The 22,417-nt window shown below is 43.7% G+C and overlaps 1 long non-coding RNA gene across 1 annotated transcript in view; it reads left to right on the forward strand.

Moving 5' to 3' along the window:
* Positions 1-15,785, forward strand: part of LOC141233751 (uncharacterized) — a 174,028-nt gene extending 158,243 nt beyond the window's left edge. Inside the window, exon 6 of the long non-coding RNA XR_012299787.1 lies at positions 15,023-15,785. This is a non-coding gene — a long non-coding RNA (uncharacterized lncRNA). The remainder of the gene's footprint in view (positions 1-15,022) is intronic.
* The last annotated feature ends 6,632 nt before the right edge of the window (positions 15,786-22,417 follow it).

Raw genomic sequence — 22,417 nt, forward strand, 5'->3', positions numbered from 1 at the left:
TAGCCATAATATAAATCACCTCCTATAGTAAATCACCTCCCCAGCCATTGCATAAATCACCCCCCCATAGTAAGTCACCCCTAGTCATTCCATAAATCACCCCCCATTGTAAATCCCCCCCACCCATACAATAAATCATCCCCCACACTAAATCTTCCCCCAGCCATACAATAAATCTCCCCCCCATAGTAAATCTTCCCCCAGCCATATCATAAATCACCCCCCAGCCATGCCATAAATCACCCATCATAGTATATCGCCCCCAACCAAACCATAAATCTCCCCCTTAAATATAATAAATCTCCCCCTATAGTAAATCACCCCAGCCATATCATGAATCACCCCCTAAAATAAATCACCCTCCATAGTAAATCACCCCCCAGCCATAGCATAAATCACCCCCCATAGTAAATCACTCGCCAGCCAAAACCATAAATCACCCCCCTAGTAAATCACCCCAGCCATATCATAAATCACCCCCTATAGTAAATCACCCCCCAGCCATACCATAAATCACTCCCTATAGTAAATCACCCCCCAGCCATGCAATAAATCACCCCCAATACTAAATTACTCCCTAGCCATACAATAAATCATCCCCTATAGTAAATCACCCCCAGTCATATTATAAATCACCCCCATAGTAAATCAGCCCCAGCCATAGCATAAATCACCCCCCAAGCCATAGCATAAATCACCCCCCATAGTATATCACCCCCCAATCATACCATAAATCATCCCTTATAGTAAATCACAACTCAGCCATACCATAAATCACCCCCCATAGTAAATCACCCCCCAGCCCTACTATAAATCACCTCCCATAGTAAATCACCCCCCAGCCATACCATAAATCACCCCTCATAGTAAATCACATCCCAGCTATACTATAAATCACCCCCCAGCCATACCATAAATCACCCCTCATAGTAAATCACCTCCCAGCCATACTATAAATCACCCCCAGCCATAATATAAATCACCTCCCATAGTAAATGACCCCCAGTCATATTATAAATCACCCCCCATAGTAAATCACCCCCCAGCCATACCATAAATTACCCCCATAGTAAATCACCCCCTAGCAATACCAAAAATCACCCCATAGTAAATCCCCCCTGACAAACCATAAATCACGCCCCAGCCATACCATAAATCACCCCCATAGTAAATCACCCCTAGACATACCATAAATCACCCCCATAGTAAATCACCCCTAGCCATACCATAAATCAACCTCTATAGTAATTCACCCCCCAGCCATACCATAAATCACCCCCATAGTAAATCACCCTCTAGACATACCATAAATGACCCCCATAGTAAATCACCCTCTAGACATACCATAAATGACCCCCATAGTAAATCACCCCTAGCCATACCATAAATCACCCTCTATAGTAATTCACCCCCCAGCCATACCATAAATCACCCCCATAGTAAATCACCCTCTAGACCTACCATAAATCACCCCCATAGTAAATCACCCCTAGCCATACCATAAATCACCCTCTATAGTAATTCACCCCCCAGCCATACCATAAATCACCCCCATAGTAAATCACCCTCTAGACATACCATAAATTACCCCTCATAGTAAATCACCCCCCAGCCATACCATAAATCGCTCCCATAGTAAATCACCCCCCAGCCATACTATAAATCACCCCCCATAGTAAATTACACCCTAGCCATACCACAAATCATCCTCTGTAGTAAATCACCCCCAGCCATATTATAAATCACCCCCTATAGTAAATTACCCCCCAGCCATACCATAAATCACTCCCATAGTAAATAACCCCCCAGCCATACTATAAATCACCCCCCATAGTAAATCACCCCCTAGCCATACCATAGATCTCCCCCCAGCCATAACATAAATCGCCCCCCTATAGTAAATCACCCCCCAGCCAGAGCATAAATAACCCCCTAGCCATACCATGAATCACCCCTATAGTAAATCGCCCCCAGCCATATTATAAATCACCCCCCATAGTAAATCACCGCTCAGCCATTCCATAAATCATCCCCTATAAGTAAATCACCCCCCAGCCATACCATAAATCAGCCCCCAGCCAAACCATAAATCACCTCCCAGAGTAAATCACCCCCCAGCCATACCATAAATCACCCTCTATAGTAAATCACCCCTCATAGTACATCACCCCTTATAGTAAATCACCCCCAGCCATACCATAAATCACTCCCCAGCCATACCATGAATCACCTTCTATAGTAAATTACCCCCATAGTAAATCACCCCCAGCCATACCATAAATCACCTCCTATACTAAATCACCCCCCAGCCAGACCATAAATCACCCCTCATAGTAAATCACCCCACAGCCATACTGTAAATCACCTCCCAGAGTAAATCACTCCCCAGCCCTACCATAAATCACCCTCTATAGTAAATCACCCCTCATAGTACATCACCCCTTATAGTAAATCACCCCCCAGCCATACCATAAATCACTCCCCAGCCATAACATAGATCACTCCCCAGCCATACCATAAATCACCCCCAACCATACCATAAATCACCCCCATAGTAAATCAACCCCCCCGCCAAGCAATAAATCACCACCATAGTTAATCAACCCTTAATCATAGCATAAATCACCCCCTATAGTAAATCACCCTTTATAGTAAATCATCCCACAGCCATACCATAAATCAACCCTCATAGTAAATTATCCCCCAGCCATACCATAAATCACCCCTCAGTCATACCATCTATCACCACCCATAGTAAATCACCTACCCAGCCATAGCATAAATCACCCCTAACCATTCCATAAATAACCACCCATAGTAAGTCATCCCCAAGCCATACCATAAATCACCCCCGATTGTAAATCAACCCCCAGCCATACCTTAAATCCCCCCATAGTAAATCACCTTCTAGTCATACCATAAATGACCCTCCAGCCATACCATGAATCACGCCTCATAGTAAATCACCCCCCAGCCATACCATAAATCACCCCCCCTAGTAAATTACGCCCTAGCCATACCATAAGTCATCCTCTATAGTAAATCACCCCCAGCCATATTATAAATCACCCCCCATAGTAAATTACCCCCCAGCCATACCATAAATCACTCCCATAGTAAATCACCCCTCAGCCATACTATAAATCAACCCCCATAGTAAATCACCCCCCAGCCATACTATAAAGCACCCCCCATAGTAAATTACGCCCTAGCCATACCATAAATCATCCTCTATAGTAAATCACCCCCAGCCATATTATAAATCACTCCCCATAGTAAATTTCGCCCCAGCCATACCATAAATCAATCCCATAGTAAATCATCCCCCAGCCATACCATAAATCAATCCCATAGTAAATCACCCCCAGCCATACTATAAATCAACCCCCATAGTAAATCATCCCCTAGCCATACCATAGATCTCCCCCAGCCATACCATAAATTACCCCCTATAGTAAATCACCCCCAGCCATATTATAAATCACCCCCCATAGTAAATCACCCCTCAGCCATTCCATAAATCATCTCCTATGCTAAATCACCCCCCAGCCATATCATAAATCTGCCCCCAGCCATACCATAAATCACCTCCCAGAGTAAATCACACCCAGCCATATTATAAATGACCCCCCATAGTAAATCACCCCTCAGCGATTCCATAAATCATCCCCTATAGTAAATCACCCCCCAGCCTTACCATAAATTAGCACCCAGCCATACCATAAATCACCCTCTATAGTAAATCACCCCTCATAGTACATCACCCCTTATAGTAAATCACCCCCCAGCCATACAATAAATCACTCCCCAGCCATAACATAAATCACTCCCCAGCCATAACATGAATCAACTTCTATAGTAAAGTACCTCCATAGTAAATCACCCCCCAGCCATACCATAAATCACTCCCCAGCCATACCATAAATCACTCCCCAGCCATACCATAAATCACCTCCTATAGTAAATCACCCCCCAGCCAGACCATAAATCACCCCCCATAGTAAGTCACTCACTAGCCATAAAATAAATCACCCTCTATAGTAAACCACCCCTCATAGTAAATCATCCCCCAGCCATACAATAAATTACCCCTCATAGGAAATCACCCCTAGCCATACCATAAATAACCCCCATAGTAAATCACCCCGCAGCCATAGCATAAATCACCCCCATAGTAAATCACCCCCCAGCCATACTATAAATCACCCCTATAGTAAATCACCCTCCAGCCATACCATAAATCACCCCCATAGTAAATCACCCCCCAGCCATACCATAAATCACTACCTCATAGTAAATTACTCCCCATAGTAAATCATCCCCCAGCCATACCATAAATCACCTCCCATAGTAAATCAACCCCCAGCCATACCATAAATCACCCCCATAGTAAATCACCCCCCAGCCAGACCATAAATCACCCCCCATAGTAAATCACCGCTAGCCATTCCATTAATCACCCCCCCATAGTAAGTCACTCACTAGCCATAAAATAAATCACCCTCTATAGTAAATCACTCCTCATAGTAAATTATCCCCCAGCCATACAATAAATAACCCCTCATAGGAAATCACCCCTAGCCATGCCATAAATCAGCCCCAGCCATACCATAAATAACCCCCATATTAAATCACCCCGCAGCCATGACATAAATCACCCCCATAGTAAATCATCCCCCCGCCATACAATAAATCACCGCTCATAGGAAATCACCCCTAGCCATACCATAAATCAGCCCCAGCCATACCATAAATAACCCCCATAGTAAATCACCCCGCAGCCATAGCATAAAACACCCCCATAGTAAATCATCCCCCCGCCATACAATAAATCATCCCCATAGTTAATCACCCCTTAGTCATAGCATAAATCACCCCCTATAGTAAATCACCCTTCATAGTAAATCATCCCCCAGCCATACCATAAATCACCCCTCATAGTAAATCATCCCCCAGCCATACCATAAATCACCTCTCATAGTAAATCATCCCCCAGCCATACCATAAATCACCCCTCAGTCATACCATCAATCACCTCCCATAGTAAATCACCCCCTAGCCATACTAGAAATCACCTCCTATAGTAAATCACCTCCCCAGCCATAGCATAAATCACCCCCCCATAGTAAGTCACCCCTAGTGATTCCATAAATCACCCCCCATTGTAAATCCCCCCCACCCATACAATAAATCATCCCCCACACTAAATCTTCCCCCAGCCATACAATAAATCTCCCCCCATAGTAAATCTTCCCCCAGCCATATCATAAATCACCCCCCAGCCATGCCATAAATCACCCATCATAGTATATCACTCCCAACCAAACAATAAATCTCCCTCTTAAATATAATAAATCTCCCCCTATAGTAAATCACCCCAGCCATATCATGAATCACCCCCTATAGTAAATCACCCTCCATAGTAAATCACCCCCCAGCCATAGCATAAATCACCCCCCATAGTAAATCACTCGCCAGCCAAAACCATAAATCACCCCCCTAGTAAATCACCCCCCAGCCATATCATAAATCACCCCCTATAGTAAATCACCCCCCAGCCACACCATAAATCACTCCCCATAGTAAATCACCCCCCAGCCATACAATAAATCACCCCCAATACTAAATTACTCCCTAGCCATACAATAAATCATCCCCTATAGTAAATCACCCCCAGTCATATTATAAATCACCCCCATAGTAAATCAGCCTTAGCCATAGCATAAATCACCCCCCAAGCCATAGCATAAATCACCCCCATAGTATATCACCCCCCAATCATACCATAAATCATCCCCTATAATAAATCACAACTCAGCCATACCATAAATCACCCCCCATAGTAAATCACCCCCCAGCCCTACTATAAATCACCTCCCATAGTAAATCACCCCCCAGCATACCATAAATCAGCCCCCATAGTAAATCACCCCCCCAGCCACAGCATAAGTCAACCCCCATAGAAAGTCACCCCCAAGCCATACCATAAATCATGCCCATAGTAAATCACCTCCTAGTCATACCATAAATGACCCCATCAATACCATAAAACACCCCCCTATAGTAAATCCACCCCCCCAGCAATAGCATAAATCACCCCATAGTATATCACCCCCCAGCCATACTATAAATCATCCTCCATAGTAAATCACCCCCCAGCCATACAATAAATCACCCCCCCAATAGTAAATTACGTCCTAGCCATACCAAAAACCATCCCCTATAGTAAATCACCCTCAGTCATATTATAAATAACCCCCATAGTAAATCACCCCCCAGGAATACTATAAATCACCCCCCATAGTAAATCACCCCCCCCAGCCATAGCATAAGTCAACCCCCATAGAAAGTCACCCCCAAGCCATACAATAAATCTCCCCCCCAATAGTAAATTACGTCCTAGCCATACCAAAAATCATCCCCTATAGTAAATCACCCTCAGTCATATTATACATCACCCCCATAGTAAATCACCCCCCAGGAATACTATAAATCACCCCCTATAGTAAATCACCCCCCAGCCATACCATAAATCACCCCCAGCCATACCATAAATCACCCCCATTGTAAATCACTCCCCAGCCATACCATAAATCACTCCCCCATAGTAATTCACCCCCCATAGTAAATCACCCCCCATAGTAAATCACCCCCCAGCCATACCATAAATCATCTCCTATAGTAAATCACCCCCAGCCAAACCATAAATCACCCCCATAGTAAATCACCACTCAGCCATACCATAAATCACCCCTTAGTCATACCATAAATCACCCCCCTATAGTTAATCACCCCCCCAGCCATAGCACCAATCACCCCCTATAGTAAATCACCTCCCCAGCCATAGCATAAATCATCTCCCATAGTAAATCACCCATAGCCATTCCATAAATCACCCCAATAGTAAGTCACCCCCAACCACACGATAAATCACCCATCAGTCATACCATAAGTCACCCCCCATATTAAGTCACCCCAAGCCATACTATAAATCACCCACTATAGTAAATCACCCCCCAGCCATACCATAAATCACCCCCATAGTAAATCACCCCCCAGCCATATCATAAATCACCCCCTTAGTAAATCACCCCTAGCCATTCCATAAATCACTGCCCAGCAATACTATAAATCACCCCCTAATAGTAAATTACACCCTAGCCATATCATAAATAATCCCCTATAGTAAAGCACCCCAGTCATATTATAAATCACCCCTCAGCCAAACCATAAATCACCCACCATAGTAAATCACCCCCAAGCTATACCATAAATCACCCCCCAGCCATACCATAAATCACGCCCCTATAGTAAATCACCCGCCAGCAATACCATAAATCACCCCCCAGCCATTCCATAAATCACCCCCATAGTAAATCCTCCCCTGCAGGGCCGGCGTCAGCACCCGGCGCACCCGGGCAAATGCCGGGGCCCTGAGCAGGCAGAGGGGCCCACTGGCGGTCGCGCACCCCGCTGGGCTATGGGCGGAGGAGAGCGGTGTCAGCGCCCGCCCTTCTCCGCCGCTTGCTCAGGGCCCCGGCAGCTGGATACTTACCTCTCCCCGTGCCTCCGCAGATCAGCTGTCTTCCTGCTCTGCGCTCCCTGTGACGTCTAAGGTCAGAGGACGCGGTGACGTCTTTACACCGCGCCCTCCCCTGAGCCGTCACAGGGAGTGCTGAGCGGGAAGACGCTGACAACGCTGGAGTTCGGACCCGAGCAGCGGGCAGCGGGCAGCAGGTAGCAGGTGAGGAGAAGGGAGGTGAGTATTTGATTTTTTTTTTTTTAATGTATGGAGGCATGGGGCAGTATAAAGAGAAAGGGGGGGAGGGGGTGGCATCCTCCATGGAGCATTATAAAGAAAGGGGGGGGGCATCCTGCATGAGGCATTATAAAGAGGGGGGGTGACATCCTGCATGAGGCATTATAAAGAGGGGGGGTGACATCCTGCATGAGGCATTATAAAGAGGGGGGGTGACATCCTGCATGGGGCATTATAAAGAGGGGGGGACAGCCTGTATGGGGCATTATAAGGTGGGGAACAGCCTGCATAGTGCATTATAAGGGGGGGGGGTAACAGCCTGCATGGAGCATTATAAGGGGGGGACAGCCTGTATGGGGCATTATGTGGGGGGTAACAGCCTGCATGCAGCATTATATGGGGACCAGTATCCTGTATGGAGCGTTAAAAGGGGACCGGTATCCTGTATGGAGCGTTATATGGGGACCGGTATCCTGTATGGAGCGTTATATGGGGGCCAGTATCCTGTATGGAGTTTTATAAGGGGACCAATATCCTGTATGGAGCGTTATATGGGGGCCAGTATCCTGTATGGAGCTTTATAAGGGGACCAGTATCCTGTATGGAGCGTTATATGGGGGCCAGTATTCTGTACGGAGCCTTATATGGGGGCCAGTATTCCGTATGGAGCCTTATATGGGGGCCACTATTCCGTATGGAGCCTTATATGGGGGCCAGTATTCCGCATGGAGCCTTATATGGGGGCCAGTATTCTGCATGGAGCCTTATATGGGGGCCAGTATTCCGCATGGAGCCTTATATGGGGGCCAGTATTCCGCATGGAGCCTTATATGGGGGTCAGTATTCCGCATGGAGCCTTATATGGGGGCCAGTATTCCGTATGGGGCCTTATATGGGGGCCAGTATTCCGTATGGGGCCTTATATGGGGGCCAGTATTCCTTATGGGGCCTTATATGGGGGCCAGTATTCCATATGGGGCCTTATATGGGGGCCAGTATTCCGTATGGGGCCTTATATGGGGGCCAGTATTCCGTATGGGGCCTTATATGGGGGCCAGTATTCTGTATGGAGCGTTATATGGGGGACAGTATTCTGTGTGGAGCGATTCACCGGTTTCTGAGCTATTGTGGAATTTACAATCGATATTACTCATGTAATGTAAGAAGTGAAATCTTTGCATTGTACTATATATGTATATTTCTCCGCCGTATCTCTGCATCATGAATCATGGTATGTGTTAAAGGGGCCCAGTGAGACTCTTTCGCCCGGGGCCCAGAAAAACCTGGAGCCGGCCCTGCTCCCCTGACACACCATAAATCAGCCCCAGTCATACCATAAATAACCCCCCTATAGTAAATCACCCCCCAGCCATAGCATAAATCACCCTCTATAGTAAATCACCTCCCCAGCCATACCATATATCACCCCTCATAGTAAATCACCCTCCAGCCATACCATAAATCACCCACCATAGTAAATCAACCCCCAGTCATACCATAAATGACCTTAAATAGTAAATTACCCCCATAGTAAATCACCCCCCAGCCATACCATAAATCACCCCACAGTCATACCATAAATCACCCCCCAGCCATACCATCAATCACTCCTCAGTCATACCATAAATCAATCCTCAGTCATAACATAAATCATCACCCATAGTAAATCACCGCCTAGCCATACCATAAATCACCACCCATAGTAAATCGCCCCCTAGCCATAACATAAATCACCTCCTATATTAAATCACCTCCCCCTCCATAGCATAAATCACCACCCCCATAGTAAATCACCCCCTAGTCATACCATAAATCACCCTCTATTGTAAACCACCCCCCAGCCATAGCATAATTCACCCCTATTGTAAATCACCCCCGAGCCATACATAAATCACCCTCTATTGTAAATAACCCCCCAGCCATACCATAAATCCCCCCCATAGTAAATCACCCTCCAGCCAATACCATAAATCACTTCTATAGTAAATCACCCCCCCAGCCATAGCATAAATCATCCCCTAGAGTAAATCACCCCCAGCCATATTATAAATCACCCCCATAGTAAATTACCTCCAAGCATGCCATAAATCACCCCCATAGTAAATTACCTCCAAGCATACCATAAATCACGCCCCATAGTAAATCATCCCCCAGCCATACAATAAATCATCGCCTATAGTAAATCACCCCTTAGCCATACCACAAATCACCCCCCATAATAAATCCCCCCCCCAGCCATACCATAAATCACCCCCTATAGTAAATCACCCCCTAGCCATACCATAAATCACCCCCCATAGTAAATTACTCCCCAGCCATGCCATAAATCACCCCCCATAATAAATCACCTCCTAGCCATACCATAAATCAACCACTATAGTAAATCATCCCCCCAACCATAGCCTAAATTACCTCCCATATTAAATCACCCCTAGCCATTCCATAAACCACCCCCCCTAATAAGTCACCCCCAAGACATAACATAAATCATCCCCTTAGTAAATCAACCACTAGTCATACCATAAATGACCTCCAGCCATAGCATAAATCATTCCCTATAGTAAAGCACAACTCAGCCATACCATAAATCACCCCCATAGTAAATCACCCCCCAGCCATACCATAAATCACCCATCATAGTATATTGCCCCCAGCCAAACAATAAATCTCCCCCATAAATACAATAAATCTTCCCCTATAGTAAATCACCCCCAGTCATATTATAAATCACCCCCAAGCCATACTATAAATTAGCCCCTATAGTAAATCACCCCCTGCCATACCATAAATCACTCCCCATAGTAAATCACCCCCATAGTAAATCACCCCACAGCCATACCATAAATCACCTCCCATATTAAGTCACCCCTAGCCATACCAAAAATCACCCTCTATAGTAAATCACCCCCAGTCATATTATAAATCACCCCCAAGCCATACTATAAATTACTCCCTATAGTAAATCACCCCCTGCCATACCATAAATCACTCCCCCATGGTAAATCACCCCCATAGTAAATCACCCCACAGCCATACCATAAATCACCTCCCATATTAAGTCACCCCTAGCCATACCAAAAATCACTCTCTATAGTAAATCACCCCTCATAGTAAATCACTCTCAGCCATACCATAAATCACCCCTCATAGTAAATCACTCTCAGCCATACCATAAATCACTGCCTATAGTAAATCATCCCCCAGCCGTACCATAAATCATCCCCATAGTAAATCACCCCTAGCCATGCCACAGATCTTCCCCTAGCCATACCATATATTACCCCCTATAGTAAATCACCCCCCATTGTAAATCACCACAAGCCATACCATAAATTATCCCCAAAGTAAATCACCCCCAATCCATACCATAAATCACCCCCTATAGTAAATCACCCCTCAGCGATACCATAAATCACCCTGTATAGTAAATTACCCCCATGGTAAATCACCCCCCATAGTAAATCACCCTACAGCCATACAATAAATCACCCCCAATAGTAAATTACACCCTAGCCATACCAAAAATCACCCCCTATAGTAAATCACCCCCCCCCTCATAGTAAATAATCTTCTTTTTTTAAAATCTTTTTATTTTTATATAGCACTAACATTCCCCAGCGTTTTACATACAGTACATTATTGTCACTGTCCCCATCGGGGCTCACAATCTAAATTCCCTATCGGTATGTCTTTGGAGTGTGGGAGGAAACCAGAGAACCCGGAGGAAACCCACGCAAACAAGGGGAGAACATACAAACTCCTTGCAGATGTTGTCCTTGGTGGGATTTGAACCCAGGACCCCAGCACTGCAAGGCTGCAGTGCTAACCACTGCGCCACCGTGCCGCCCATCACCCCTAGTCATTCTATAAATCACCCTCCATAGTAAGTCACCCCCAAGCCATACCATAAATCACCCCCCATTGTAAATCCCCCCACCCATACAATAAATTTTCCCCCAGCCATACAATAAATCTCCCCCCATAGTAAATCTTGCCCCAGCCATGTCATAAATCACCCTCCAGCATACCCTTTGTCACCTCCATAGTAAATCACAGCCTAGCAACACCATAAATCAACCCCCATAGTATGGCACTCCCTAGCCATAGTATAAATCACCCCCAATAGTAAATCACCCCCTAACCATACCATAAATCACCCCCCAGCCATACCATAAATCACCCCCTATAGTAAATCACCCCCCAGCCTTAGCATAAATCACCCCCTATAGTAAATCACCCCCCCAGCCTTAGCATAAATCACCCCCCACAGCAAATCAGCCGTCAGCCATACTATAAATCACCCCCCACAATGAATCTTCACTTCCATTCCATCTTCGGTGTCTTCAGCTCTGAAGCACAGAGCAGTTTTCACCAATGGCCGCCTCTGCAGCTGCCCACCGGCGAGCGACATCAGCAGCGTGATCACATGACCTGAGGTCAGAGCTTCAGCGCTGGGAGCCGGCACAATGCAGCTACTCTGAGCGCGGTCTCTGCTCAGAGAACTGCCGACTCCCAGTCCGGGGGGTGGCAGAACGCAGCCGCCGGCAAAGAAGACACATCGAACCGACTGCGCCCCACCTAGATATGCCTCTGTCTTACGTCAATCTCTTCTTGAGATTTTGGGAGCGTGAATACATCCAAAACATTGAACATAAGTCATTGGCATCAGTGATATCTTGGATGAGATTCATAGACGATGTGTTGTTTAGTTGGCAGGGCTCCTGTGAGGAACTTGAAAAATTCTTAAAACATCTCAATGACAAATGCATGGAATATTAAACTAACCCATCACATTGAGCTAAAGAAAAGTGATTTTCTGGATTTGGATATTCGTGTTGATGACCATGGACAGTTGCATACAAATATTTATTGCAAGAAGTGTCAATGCTTTCTTGCATGCCAAATCACATCTGGCACATGTAATACGGGCAATACCGACCGGCAATTTATTAGGGCACATCGTATTTGTGACCAAGACAAAGCTTTTGAAGAGCAGGCATGTGATATTACATCGTGGGAACAAAATGTAAAATATTCAACAGGCCTACTATCGGGCCAAACACACCAATAGACAATCTCTTCTCATTACTAAAAGGAAAAAGGAATCTTATGGGCATGTTCGATCAATCAAGAATTATCATTCAAGGTGGAAGGAGATGACCAATATCATCTCCAAATTTTGGCCAATTCTCCAACAGGATCAGACAATAATTCCTTTTCTATCAAATCGTCCATTTATTACGGCTAAATGTAATAAGACACTACGTGATATATTGGTTCATAATCATCATGTACATGATACGTCTTCATATATCTTTGCCTCAAAGGGCCCCAAATGGGGCACATGGAAGTGTGGCAACTGCAAAGTGGGCAGATATATTGAAAAAACAGATACCTTTCAGGATTCGATGGGTGAGCAGATTTACAAGATCCTGCATTTCATCAATTGTAGAACATCTATGGTCATCTACCAAGCCACATGTTCCTGTGGACTCTTGTATATTGATATGTTAACTCAGGAGCTGAGGGTACGTACTTTGTAACACATCAAACATATTAGAGCAGCGAGAAAATTTCTCAAGATGAGGTGGGTGCTATTTCTAAACTTAAACCTTTGGCGAGACACTTTCGGGATTGCCACCCTCATCAATGGCATCTCTTACGTGTCAAAGGGATTGACCATCTGTATCCTGGGATTAGGAGGGAAAATCTAGCCAAAAAACTGGCCCAGATTGAATGTAAATGGATCACCACTCGAAGAAGTATGACCCTCAGAGGTTTAAACGAACAGTGGGGTTTTTCGAGTTTTCTTTAAGTATATGACGCGCCCCCTGGGCCATGTTCAGGGGATACCCGGAGCCGGATCTGACAGGGGTAGTAGTCCTCGTGGCGGTGACCCGGTCCGTGCCCAGGGTGTCAAACTAAGTGTGTGGCAGTCTTTGTAGATGTTGTTAAGTGTCGACTACGCCACCCGTTGATTTGCGGTCACAAGGCCGCCGCTGCAGAACAGTCCGCTGAGGCCGGTAGTATGGGTGCAGCGATGGTGGTATAACCCCCAACGGGAGGGGTATGGCCTCAGGGCAGCTGGTGCGGATGATGGGGGTAGTGATAGTGCAGAAAGGAGAGTCAGAGACGTGAGATGCAGTTTCAGGGTTTTTACTCACTGGTGTTCCTTCAGTCACTCTGGCCTTGAGTGACCACCCGAGCCATGCTGCATTCACCAGGTGTGGGACTCGGCTAACCCCCAGGCAGTTCCGGAGCGTGGTCCTGAGCTCCCTTCTCTTTCTCTCTCTGCTGGCCGTCCCCACCAGGGATCCACCTTTGTCCGGTTCCCTTGGGCCTCCTGGTGGCAAAACCTTCTCTGGCTTTCCTGACCCTACTCTTGGTGTACCTTCCTGGTGGATGTGGTGAGGGTCGTGGCAAAGCTTGACCACGACCTCCGGTTCCTGGCTAAGGGTTACTTTTGCCTCCGCCAGCTTGGGATCCGGTGCCCTCTTCTGCCAACCCTTCACCCTTTTGGCTTAATTCTGGGATCTCAGGGTTCCCTCTGGCTCTGCGTCTCTGGGCCTTTCTTCTTCCTCCTCCACTACAAGCCTGGCCCTGGAGCTGGGCCCAGCAGGAGCCACAGCTCCCTGTCAGCCCTCCTGGCTGAGCTCCTCTGCTCGGCTTCTCCTCAGGCTGAACTGACTGACTGACTGACTGACCCTGATCTAAGATGGTTCCCACCTTATATACTCCCTCTATGTGTGAGCTCAGGTGACCAGCACCCAATGAGCTCCTAGCCTTACCCAGACTGCTCCCCCTATCTGCCCCTACACTACTGGGATGTTCCACCCCCCTCCCACTCCAGCCAGGGACAGACACTGTCGTACCTGCACATATACCTAGTGGGAGTACCATCGGTCTGTCCCTCGGAAATGGGATGTATGTAGTGTATGCAGCTAACTGAGCTCAGTTCCACACTCCATCCTTACCCGGGAGTGGAATATCACACCTCTGGCTTGAGGTGCAATACCCCTGTAGCAGCCGAATCCTCAGGGTGCTACATATACACTTGGATTTTTTGGTATATTCTCATCTTCAGTGTCTTGTCCTTATTATCAATCGAATCATATAATTTATATAGTCATAGTGGATTTGATTGAATAATATAATATATACATGTATTATTAGTTTTATTGTATATATAAATGGTAGTTTATGAGTTTGTGGAGGTATTTTTATGGGATATATGTGGATACTAATTTTTATTATCTCTTTCAGACTGGAGGACTCTTTGTATCATCATCATCGCCCAAACAGCCATACAGTTTCACATGAATTCCGTCACTAAGTATAACATTGGATATATATTTTTTGTATTATCCTCTCTATCATGATCACGTCTCTTTTTCATATATATATTCTTATTATATTTTATGCTTTTTTAATTTTCGTATATACACATATATAACTATCACTTACATAAACTTATACATTGAATTAAGGATATTAAATTATCACATATAAATAGCTGCTAGTATATTCATTTACCTCTATACATACACAAGGTAATTAGATATATTCATTTGTAGATGTCATATTTTTGTGGGTTCGTACAAGAATCAACATTTTAATACATACAGTCATACTTTATTATGGTTTTTTGTCTCCATCTTTGCTCTGATTTACCCTGGCTGCGCTGGCGCTGTGTGTTATATTACGCATGTGCTGCACAGAGTATTTAAGCAAATTATTCACCTGTATCATATACATGGTGAGAGTTTATAGTGTGTTTATACACTTTGACATATACACATTATATATGGCATAATATTGTGTGTGCGCACATTAACTATATTATATAGAGATCTTTTTCTGTATTTCATACAGTTCTATTTTGCTATTCTCATTATATTTCGGCTTTGATGTTGACCCACACTTTTGGCCTTTTCTACTATGGCTGCAGGGTTGCTGTGCACCACACTGCGCATGCTCCGGTGTGCTCTCGCGCCCGATACTGGGGTCTGGTCATTGAACTGCGACCTTTGGTCGCGCTTCGGTGATGCACATCCGGTCGCAGACAGGACAGCTATCTGGACGCGAGGGACAGTAATGGAGCCTGGTAACATGGCACCCTTGATTTGTAAGTAACCACAGCTGTAATCCCCCTATAAAACATCGCCCCTTCCTCCTCCACCTCACTCCCTGATGAAGCGGTAGCGAAACGTGCGTTGGAGCAGGTGGAGGGGGTGATGATGTGCCTCTGGTCAGTACCTATTCATATGCACAAATGAAACTTACTATGATCTTATTGCTCTTTGATTATTTTTTGCATTATGACATTTGATATTACATGGTGATCACTTTTACTGTTCACCATGTGGTTTGGATATGTATAGTTCCTTACATACATACATTTGTATTTTTGCGTAAATAATTTAAATATATATGGATATGCACATGCATATATATAACATGCACAATGCATTTTTTGGATAAAATCCATTTTATAAATAGCAGATTTTTGTGCATTAACAGTGGAATTACGTTTGGACATGCAGACTTATATATAACATGCATTATGCATATTTCTTGGGTTATATCCATTGGATGAACAATAGTTTTTTTGCACATAGGTATATATAATCTAAGCATTAAATCTTTAGACTTAATATAATACTTGTTTGTGCAATATATCCTTTTTTTGGTCTATATTTATTAAAAATAAAATTATATTGATATTATTCAGTGGGGTCAATGAAGTTATGACATTAAGATTTCGTATATGCATTTTAAATTTAATCATATAATGTATAATATTATTTTATGCAATTTATCATATATGGACATTTTGTAATTGGTATTCCCTGTATGTAGCATGGAGTGCATACTCATCCCCCTCCTCCTATAACAAGAATAAAATAATAAAATCCATGTACTCACCTGTCCTAAGTGTCCCCCGCTGTAATCCTCTGACGCCAAGGTGCCCTTATCTATTGCTCACTGTTGATTATACTTATAGGTACTTTGAGGGATAGACGACTTGTGAGTGGGGCGTCATTGTCGTACTATATTTTAGGGTGCCAAGCCTTGCGGTCAGGAAGGGTCATCATAGGTGACAAAAGGAGCAGACTAGTTCCCATTGATACAGTATATTGTGTATCATCCATATACTTTTGTATTTTTATATCACTAGTTTTGCACATTTATTATTTTTCACTTTGATCTTCGGAATATTTGTTTCTATGGATAATTGTAATTATCTTTAATTAAGGTTACATTTTAAGGGTTTTATATGGAAATAATATTTATTCACCCTTTGTTTGATATGCTATTAGTTGGTCAAATAAAAAAAAATAAAATAAAAATTCAAATCACCTCTTTCCCCCATTGAAAGTAAAGAGATTAAAATAAAAAATACACATATGTGGTTTCATTTTTTTAGTCTCTGCAATTCCACAAAAAATGCTGTAACAAGCGATCAAAAAAGTGACATTGATCACAAAATGGTATTAATAACAATGTCTTCTTACATCGCAAAAAAAGTCATCAGACAGCTCCATCGACTGAAAAATCAAAATGTTAGTGGTCTCGGAAAATGACGACAACCCATAATTTTTATTTTTTTTTCACCCCTAAAAAAATTGGATGTGTTGGGTATCGCTGTAATTGCATTGATGAGGAGAATAATACTGCAAGGAAATTTTTACTACAAAAGGTACACCATGAAAACAATTCCCAAAAAGCAATGTCCAAATTGCGTTTTTTCCACAATTTCACTGCATTTGGAATTGTTTCCCATTTTCGAGTACACTAGTGGTAAAATGAATGGTCTCATTCAGAAGTAAAACTAGTACCACAAAAAACAAGCCCTTATACGCAAGTGTGGACAGAAAAATAGTTATGGCTCTGGGAAGAAAGGGAGGAAAAATGGAAGCACAAAAACGGAAATTATCTGCGACGTGAAGGGGTTACGTCACAAAAAAGCAACGTGTGCATGAGACTTCAGGATTCTCATTCATTTTGCTGGCATCAGGAAACTCTTCAGGTTTTGTGACAAATCTGCACTGAAAAGAAACGCAGCAAAAACACAACGTGTGCACACAGCCTTACAGTAGGAGTGAGTATTTTGCCCATAACAACCAATCAGAGATCAGCTTTCCTTTTACCAAAGCAGGTTGAGAAATGAAAGCTGAGCTCTGGTTGGTTGCTATGGACAACAAAGACAATGTAATGAACCGTTTGATAAATGAGGCTCTGAGACTCTGCATTATACATCAGGGGACTGCAGCTCTATGTCACTGATCCACCACTGCTGTCAGGAGATGGCATCAAGGACAATTGATGAGAATCTAGCAATATGGATGATGTGGTCTGCATTACAGGAACCATATAGGAGAAGACCTCAATATGGCGGATAACGCAGACATGGCACATCCGCTACAGCAGGTACACAAGAATTTCTAAATGTACGGCGTATGGTGCTGAGGAGAAACTGCAATGCTCATGAAATAAACCTCCTAAGAGATGGACAATCCTCTACAATTATCACTAGGATTATTATTATTATTTATTATTATAGCGCCATTGAATCCATGGCACTTTACATGTGAGATGGTGTATACATAGTAAAGACAAGTACAATAATCTTGAATAATACAAGTCGGCGACTGGTCCAGGAGGAGAGAGGACCCTGCCCGCGAGGGCTCACAGTCTACAAGGGGTGGGTGAGGATACAGTAGGTGAGGGTAGAGCTGGTCGCGCAGCAGTATGGTGGAGCGAGGGTTACTGCAGGTTGTAGGCTTGTCAGTAGAGGAGGGTCTTCAGGTTCCTTTGAAGGTTTCCCGGTAGGCGACAGTCTGATATGTTGGGGTAGAGCGTTCCAGAGTAGGGGGGATGCACGGGAGAAATCTTGTATGCGATTGTGGGAAGAGGAGATAAGAGGGGAGTAGAGAAGGAGATTGCAATATTCTAACATTTGCACAAATTTGGCAACTTTTGGGACAGTTTTCTGCAGAGAGAGTCACTTAAGGGGTTTTCCTCTACTGGTCAACCTCCTCTGAAATGCTAGAGTGCAACAAATAAAGTAAAAACACTTCATATTTTCCTCAGCGCCAACAACGTTGGAATAGCGCCATTGCAGGAGCAGAGTTGCCAACCGTCCAGAAATTCCAGGACTGTCCTTAAAAAATAGGACACTTTTTTAGACCTGTTCGTAAAAAAAAGTAAGGTGCCCATGATTTTTTTGAAGAAACTTATACAGATTATTTTGACTGTAATTGTCATTATTTTACAGTGTACAGATAAAGCAGCTGATGTTATTATCAGAATTATGGGCTGTAGACATGTGTCGCTTATAATCGTAATGATTTATTATGGTTTTCCAATGTGTCTGTCAAAATATTGTCCGTCCATGATTGTTTGATAAGCTGTCCAGAAAAAAATAAAAAGTAATTTGGCATAACTGTCCAGGAGGTATGTGTTTTTATTTTATTTCAGGCACTGCGGCATTTAAAGGGACTATGTCTCCAAGGTTTTGACAAGTAATCTGAGCTATAATATACAGTATATAGAGATATACTGTATAGATATATAATATATAGAGATAAATGTGTCACTTATTGGGCTGCTTACTGAAGCTTTGATAAAATCACAGCTTTATCAGCAGGAGATTATCTCTAGAGGACTGCTGCCAGGTAGTCATCCATATTCATGAGTTATGTATAACCCGCCCCCCACCACTGATCGGGAGCTTTCTTCCTATGCATGGGGTACACATGCAGAAAGCTTCCGCGTAGTGTTGTTAGCAGGGTTATGCAGAGCTCAGCATTCAGAGAACTGGTAAATCGGTAGCAGATAAAACTGTGATTTTATCAAAATTATACCATGTAGCCCAATGAGTAGTCTCTGTCCCTATTTCATGCTGCTCTCAGATAGGGTAAAAAAAACTTCTGACAGATTCCCTTTAAAAAGGTGTCAGCAGTTTCCATGTATTGTGGTAAATCTCATCAGCACTGAACCTGAACATTACACAATGATAAGAACATTTCACCATGATTTGGGAACAGATAACTCTGACCACTTTGTATTGGTAAACTGCCTACAACCCCTGTAATCATCTGCTCTAATATAAAACTGTTTTTGATAATTTTTCATTATAAAGGTAGATTTGGAATCATTTTGCTGACTTTATCCCTGGATTACATGTGGAGGTATAAACATGTACAATAATGTTCCTTATAATTATTAGTTACATTTCTCTACTTACCTGAGCCTCCCACGTCTTCTTTCTTCTGGCTATTAGCCTGGATTGATGGTGTCTTTCCTTCCTCTGAACAGTCCAGGCTGATTCTTCTGTTCTTCGGTCCTTTACTCTGGGCAATGACGTCTTCATCCACTCGCTCCATCTCTGGGGTGGGAGACATCTTCCGTCCTGAGTCTGGTTTCTTCCTCTTTTTTCCCTTCACTTTGGGCTTCTTGATTGAAGACTTCTCATCAGCCGATGAGTCCAAATGTCTTCTCTTCTTCAGTTCTTCACTCTGGGCAATGACGTCTTCATCCACTCGCTCCATTTCTGGGGTGGGAAACATCTTCCGTCCTGAGTCTGGTTTCTTCCTCTTATTTCCCTTCATTTGGGGTTTTTTGATTGAAGACTCCTCATCAGCCGATGAGTCCAAATGTCTTCTTTTCCTCACTCTCTTCCTCCCTTCAACCTCCTCTTTCTCCATATTAACGTTTTGCTCACAATCCTAGACAGCTTCTTCACTATCACCAGTCAACTCCTCAACTGTCACTTTCCTCAACTGTCAACTGAGCGCACGGGCACCTGGATGGCACTGGTCATGTGATCAGTAACTGACCAATAAGATTCCAAGGTGTATGCTACAGTATAAGTATTGGACTGTATCAGTTTGATACAAGGGTTGTAATAAAATTAAATCTGTTTCTGTTCTACTGTTTTTAATTAGTTGATTTAAACTTTATTTTTTCTATTTTCCATCACTTCAGTATTATCTCACAGATAATTTTAGGATTTTAGGGCCCATTTTAACAATATGCTGTATTATTTATCCACATGAAAATCAATGAACTAAATATCTGACCATTGTATTTATTGAGAAAGAGTTGAGAGCTCTACTTTATTTGCATCGAGTGGCTGCGAACAAAGCAAGCAAAATGAGTTTCTAATCCACTCCTGTACTCAACATAAGCAGCGGCTGAAATGATAAGGCTAAGTGCAATAATGTTTGTTTTGATTGCTGCCTATGCAGAGCGCAAAAGTCTATGATAAACTCATTTCGACTTCAGTGCTATGTATAAGCAGTGATCAAGATGAAAGGAAATGAGCAGCTAATTATTGGAGACAGCTATAATCATGTGCAGTGCATATAACCAATGTTCATTCATTCGCTACTGAGTTTCTGTTGTCTCAGTCTCTGCCTATGTAGAGTGAAGCACTCGAGATGAGTTTGACATAGGCTGTTGTGCTCTGCATAGGCAGAAACTTATATGATAAAGCTCATTTCATTATAATAAGCATTGTAATTTCCATCTTTGCTTATGTAGAGAGCAGCAGCCGCTCATGGCAAACTCATCTCTTCTTCTGTGCTCTGCATAAGTAGTGTTGGTTGGGCATTCGCTTTGCCGCTCAATACTGTCTTCATTTATTACTTAGAGCTGCGTTTATAGTTTTACATTTTTTCTCACCCGAACTTGTGTTACAAGTAAGGCAAGGGACTGGTTTAGGATTAGGCTTATGGTTAGGGCTTGAGCTAGGCTTAATGCTGGGGTTAGGGATCAAGTTAGGAATAGGGTTAAGGATAGGATTAGGATTATGGTTAGGGTTAGGAATAAGGCTAATGTAATAAAATTGTTACATAAAAAATATAATAAGAAAATAAAAAGCAATCAAATAAAATAATGTATAAAGTTTTATATTTTTAAAATTTGAGATCTGATTTCAGCAAAAAGTAGAAAAAAATTAAGAGATAAAAATGCAAAGTATAATTACATCAGTATTTTCCTTTAATTGCAATACATGTGCAATACTGGGCTTTTGGAAAGGACTCAAGGAGTGCTGATGGTTCATAGTTAGGGGGGGACATACTTGTCTTGTCCTGGTGCTTGTGTAGCACCCTGAGGATTCGGCTGCTACAGGGGTATTGCACCTCAACCCAGAGGTGTGGTATTCCACTCCCGGGTAAGGATGGAGTGTGGAACTGAGCTAGTAGGCTGCATGCACTACATACATCCCATTTCCGGGGGACAGAACAACGGTACTCCCACCAGTATATGTGCAGGTACGACAGCGTCTGTCCCCGGCTGGAGTGGGAGGGGGGTGGAACATCCCAGTAGTGTAGGGGCAGATAGGGGGAGCAGCCTGGGTAAAGCTAGGAGCTCATTGGGTGCTGGTCACCTGAGCTCACACATAGAGGGAGTATATAAGGTGGGAACCATCTTAGATCAGGGTCAGTCAGTCAGTCAGCCTGTGAGTCAGTCAGACAGTCTGTCTGAGAGCCTGAGAAGCAGAGCAGAGGAGAAGGAAGAGAGACCCAGAGGCGCAGGACGAGAGGGGACCCCAAGATCCCAGAATAAGGACAAAAGGGTGAAGGGTCGGCAAAAGGGTACCGGATCCCAAGCTGGCGGAGGCTACAGCACACCTTAGCCAGGAACCGG

The sequence above is a fragment of the Phyllobates terribilis genome, unplaced genomic scaffold, assembly GCF_046119375.1.
Source record: "Phyllobates terribilis strain yellow unplaced genomic scaffold, ASM4611937v1 Scaffold_614__1_contigs__length_971095, whole genome shotgun sequence".
NCBI classification, from domain to species: domain Eukaryota; kingdom Metazoa; phylum Chordata; class Amphibia; order Anura; family Dendrobatidae; genus Phyllobates; species Phyllobates terribilis.